We start from the raw sequence: 6,047 nt of genomic DNA, 5'->3' as shown, positions 1-6,047 counted from the left end.
GTTTTCAGCTCAGGGTACAGCTACTGTCAAAGAGGCAAACCAAAGGTTAGGATGTGTAAGAAATGGGATGGAGTAAATTTCAGCATGGTATAAACCCAAGGCTTCTCTCTCATCTGGAATGCTATATGTCACTGCCAAGGGAATTAAAGGATGTTCAGATAAGGATGACAAGAATAATTTGAGACCTGGGAAAAAAAAAATCTTATATGGAGAGAGATTGAAAAGATAAGTGGTGTTTACGGTGGAAGGGAGCTAAATAAGAAGGGCTGTGATAAAAGCTCGTGCTGTCAGGGCTGTGGCAAGGCAAAGAAGGGGAATTGTGAAAAGGAACCCAGGGGGTGTGAGCGTGCCCGAGCCTGCGGGCAGAGGTGCTGCCGAGCCCGCTCGGGAAGTGTGGTGGTTTAACCCATTTTCAGTCAAACCAGCACATTAAGAGACCAGGCAGGGTGGTGGGAGAGCCAGAGGCATCGGGAAGGAGCCAGAATTCCTGCCAGGGCTGAGGACATGACTTGGGCTGCAGAGGGAAATGACACACACTGGTTGCCAAAACCTCCCGCCCTAACTTTATGCACTATCAGAAACAGTGAAAAGGAGACTGGCTTAGTATTTGGTTTTTTTTCATGTCTCACAACACAAAGCATAAAATAAAAGAGTAGAGGGCAGGAAATTCAAGGTTAGTAAGAACTGACACTGTGGAAAACATGATGGGCTTGTGCAGCTCAGTTCCACTGGATGTTGTAGTGGCTGCAGACTTGAAGAGATTTAGAGAGGTTCTGACCATTCTTGTGAGGAACTGAAACCCAGTAGTGCCATAGTGAACAGGAACAGACTTTGGAGTAAACAGGCATTCTCCAGCTCCAGGGGTTACACCATCTACTAACTATCAGGAGCTGAGATGCAGCTTTTGTGCAGAATATGTTCTCCAGAGTGTTTCATTGCACATGGCCTGACACAGTCTGAGACAAGGGCCAGGGCAGGATGGAAGCAGGTTGGTTTTGCTGTGGCCAGTGCCTGTTCATGATATTAAGAACGTATGAGAGGCGCTGTCCTCCGAGAAGGTCAGCTCTCACGCAATTATAGTTTTCCCCATGGCTTTGGGAAAGCACAGCGGCTTGGCACTGCAGCTCTGAATGAAGAAGAGGAGCCCTGGGTTGTGCTCACAGCTTCACCTCTTATTCCTTAGATGCTCTTCACCACACCACAGTTTCCTCACACGTAAAATGGTATCAGTGACACCAATCACACTCAAAAGTTCGATGATCTGCTACTAGAAGTTGCCACACAAGTGTTAATAACCTATAAGTTTTGGTCACATAATATGTGCTTAGGTCCATGAGAGGAACTGGTTCCCAGCAAGAAGCTCCAACTGCCTTCGGTGTCACCATCCTTGCTCCAGGCAGCAGTTGAGCATTTCCTCTCCCTCACCTCATTCAGTAAACTACTCCAGCAAGAGGCTAAATAAAGTTTACCCAAAAGCATTTAATCGAGCTTCACTAAGACAGTTATCCTATATTAGATAAATACCCACTGGGTTTTAAGAGCATATTTGTTTGAAGATTAACTACAAGGCAGAGTTGTTTATCCAGTGGGGCAACTGGATTAACGAGGTGAAAACTGAAACACCTATCTTATTATACTACAACTGATGACCTGGTTTTGATACTTCAGCATTTCGATTTATTCTAAGTCACTTTGCCCTGTGCTTCTCCTGCTCCTTCTGTCTAGGCAAAGCTGCTTATGTCAGTCTGTCCAGCTTCAGAATGGGGAATGCAGCTAAAAATGAGTCAGTGGGGTCAATTATATTAAAGGAGTCTTTGGGATGCAAGCTGGGGTCTTTCTCATTCTTCCTTCTTGACCTTCTCCCAGAACTCCATCCTCTTCCCATCTTTCTGCATTACAGGCTTTCTGCGGACCTCAAATCTTTCATCTTCAGCTTCTTCTGAAACTTCAGTCTTTCTTTTGCAGTAGGTTTGTATTCATTTCTCCAATAATGTTCCTCCAAAGCAAATTCTTTCCATTACCTAGAGAAAGCAAGTGATTCATGGCTGCTCTGAGCATGCTTCAGTTGCCTGAATATAGGTGCCTAGTGCCATCTGAGATGGTTTAGCATCTCCCACTTGCTGCCACAGAGGAGCACAAGTAGATTTTATATCTTGCCTACCTGTCTCAGGTGTCCTGGATATCCCTACATCCATTTATTACATACCTATTTTTGGCAACTGAGTGCTGTATTTTCATACCTGATTGGATGGCTCCTCCTTCATTTTGGGATATGAAAAAAACAAACAGGGATGTGAAAGCATTTTGGCTGTAAATTTAGATTTTCAAAGCAAAGGAGCTAAGTGTCAGCTGCTGCTGACTTGCAGCATATTCTCTGTGTTTATTTGAAAATACCAGCCATGTTCTTTACAAGGCCATAGGTAGCAGCAGTACACATAGTATTAATAACATGGCATCCCAAACTGGCCAAGATAGTCTTGCCTGAACCAGTCTTGAAGAGCTGCTTTAATCCCAAATTCAGCAAAAAAAGATCAATCCTCCAAATCAGTGATAAGAAAATAAAAACCTCTAATCTACCTCTAACTAATCAGGGAGATGTGAGATTTTTTATTGTTGTTTTCACAGAAAAGACAACTGAGACTCTGGATCAAGGATGTGCAGCAGATTAGTCCTTATGGGCATTAGTAAAATGAATATAACTCCAAATTTGATGCCAGTTTGAGTGGAGCTCTCATCAGAGGGATTCCAGCATTTCCCATCAACCTAAACAGTCCTCTCATCTTGTTTTTTATGCAACGACACGTGGGAAATGATGAATTAGTTGGAGAAAACAAGAATGAGCAGTGGACTATAAGAAGGGCAAGAAACAAGTTTGAGGAGAAATGACCATTGGTTGTGCTGAGCAGTGACGTCTTCCATGGGGCAAAAGGTATAGACAGAGCTTGGCTCCAAAGGTAGAAGAGAGGGAAAGAAAATGTGCCATTGACACAAAGTTGAGAAGCATTGTTAGTACTGAAGGGGCTCCAGATATCCTACAGGAAAGCCTGGACGACCTCACAGATTGAAACAGCAGAAACGGGATAAAACTGTAAAATCCCAAATGCATGACCTTGCACTTCCATTAATTCCTGCCATAATCAGAAATCCTGTGGGTTTGCTGAGATTGCAGAGGAGAAAGACCCAGATGTATCGGTTAATCATCAGATGTCTGAGCTACCAACGTCATGTCACGTCATGTCACGTCATGTCACGTCATGTCATGTCATGTCAGACTAATGCAATCCTGAGATGCATCAAGAGTTACATTTCTAGCAAAGACACAGCTGTAGAAATGCCATCGTACAGGCGGCTGATGAGGCCTCTTCTGGAACAGCATGTACAATTCCCATCACTCGTGTTCAAAATTGATGAATTCAGATTGAAAAAGGAAGGAGCACTGATCAGGGAAACGAGTAAACTGCTTTGCAAGAGGAGATTACAAATTTGACTCCTTCAGCCTGGGAAAGACAAATGTATATAATGACTGCTTATAAACGTATCAGGGAGGTAAACAACAAGGAGGGGATAGACCTATTAGCCTGAAGGACAACATTGACACAAGAATAAACAAGAATGAATTGGCCATGAATTTAAGCTACTAAGTAGGAAGAAGTGTGCAAGTGATGGGAGAAGTGAGTCCGTAGCAGCCTCTTCTCTGAACCATGGAGGGGAAAAGCCTGGTTAGGTTTAAGTTGGACCACAATCATTTCTGAAAGGGGAAATATAGAACCTGCCCTGTAGGGAATTGTTTAAAAGACAAACAAACAAACAAACAGAAACCCAAACAAAAAACCAAAACCAACCAACCCAAAACACCAACCAACCAATCAAAAAAACCCAACCAACCAACCAACCAAAAAACCACAAAAAAACAGAGGAACCTTTTAACCTGGAATAGCCCTCGATAATGTTGCATGGTTATGAAAGGGGGACATGTCATCTGCAGGATGCCTTATAAACAGAACTCCAGCATCCATACTAAAAGAAAGTCCTCACTGACATGAAGTGTTGCTGCTGCTTAACTATTTTTCATACCCGGAACCCAAGAGCCCCATTTCTCCAGGCATTCTGCAAGTGCATCGGTGCAGTCCCTGCCCTCAAAGCTTACAAACTAAGACAGGACTTCTTGTTTTGTTAAAAATGTTTTACAGTATCTCAGGATACCTTCCAAATGGGGCCAAACCATTGAAATAAATTCACAATACGCTTTTAGTGTTTGACTGATATATTAAACTGGATTATAGACTTGTATCATAGGAAATTATACTTGCGCTTCAGTTCCATTAGCCTACTTTAAACATTGGTATTAAAAGCGGATACTTACTTAAATACCAAACTGTGCCTGGGTTATAATCTGTTTCTCTGATATCATAGATCATTTGCAAACCACAAAGCCCCTTTGATCTTGCAGAATGCTCAACTGAACTTAAAAGGAAATTAAATGCAGAGCTCAATTTTTCATTAAATTGTCACCCACTGTTTTAGAGTTATGACTCTTCAGATCTGTTTCTTCTAACAGGTGGACAAACAGAATGTTAATACCATGGTATCTATGGAGTTATAAAATCTGCACTGAGCAAGATATTTTCTAATTATTACTGCTTCTTTATTAGCAAGACTAAAATCTCGTTTTTGCAAAAAGTCTCAGGACACTCTAAAACACAACTGAAAAATCAGGGCTTTAAAAAACTGGGGACAATTCTGTAGCCTCAGATGGTTTAAGGCAATAAAAGCAAAACAGATTTTGTAAAATTGAAGCTGCAAAAATTAGGGCTTATGTGCAATTAAAGAAGTCCTTGATGGGTGTTTTGCTTTTAAAAAACCAGGTATACTCCTTAAGATCTACAATACAGATGCAGACTCTGATTATGAACCTAAAACTGCAGCATCAAATCTTGCAGGTGCTTTTGCCAGGAATATCAATGGGTGCAGAACTCGCTGTATCTCACTGAACAGGATCACAGCGATTATGTTGCACCCTAGAAATGCATCTCCAGCTCCCCAAGACACCGGCTGTGCAATGCCTCTAAGAGGCTGAATGAGGACACTGGGTGATACAAGCCATAGGTGTGTGTTGCGTGACTCCCTTGCTATCTCATTCTCAGAGAAAAGATCTATTCCAGCTCCATCCAGACAGCCTTAGGTGTCTAATCCAAATTGGGGCAGCTCACTGTTTTAGGCTTGAAAGCCTTCAGGTTTGGCAAAGATTGTGGTCATGATAAATAGACTTATCATGCTATCTATTAAGGTCACAGTCTCACACTACATATACAGCAAAGATTGACTGGGGGAAAAGGAAGGGATTAGGAAGCTGCCTGTTGAGTGCATCCATTAGTAACATCCATTCTTTAGGATCAGGGATAGGGCTGAATTCTGCTAGGAGCTAAGCAGAATTAAAAGCTGTTTGGGTCACCACCAAGATGATCAGAGGGCTGGAACACCTCTCCTATGAAGACAGGCTGAGGGAGTTGGGGTTGTTCAGCCTGGAGAAGAGAAGCTCCGGGGAGACCTTGTTGTGGCCTTTCAGTGCTTAAAAGGCGCTGGTAAAAAAGGTGGAGACGGACTTTTTTGCAGAGCCTGTTGTGACAGGACAAGGGGTAATGGTTTTAAACCAAAGGAGGAGAGATTCAGGCCAGACATGAGGAAGAAATTTTTTACAATGAGAGTGGTGAAACACTGTCCCAGGTTGCCCAGAGAGGTGGTGGATGAACCATCCCTGGAGACATCCCAGGCCAGGCTGGACGGGGCTCTGAGCAACCTGAGCTGGTGAAGATGTCCCTGCTCATGGCAGGGGGGGCACTGGATGAGCTTTGGAGGTCCCTTCCAACCCAAACTGTTCCATGATTCTAGTGATTCTGTGATCTGTGGATTACCTGTGCTTCAAACTCCCAATTTTTTCATTCCAGGAAGATGCTGGTGAAGGGGAATGACTGCAGTGAGCAAGGCTGCTCTGTGTTTGTAGCACTTAATCTGAATTGCGCACATCATTCTGCTTCTCATTGCTTAGT

The sequence above is a fragment of the Caloenas nicobarica genome, chromosome 2 (genome assembly GCF_036013445.1).
Source record: "Caloenas nicobarica isolate bCalNic1 chromosome 2, bCalNic1.hap1, whole genome shotgun sequence".
In the NCBI taxonomy this organism is placed as follows: domain Eukaryota; kingdom Metazoa; phylum Chordata; class Aves; order Columbiformes; family Columbidae; genus Caloenas; species Caloenas nicobarica.
The sequence above is the reverse complement of the archived record's forward strand: the minus strand, read 5'-3'. Positions refer to the sequence as shown.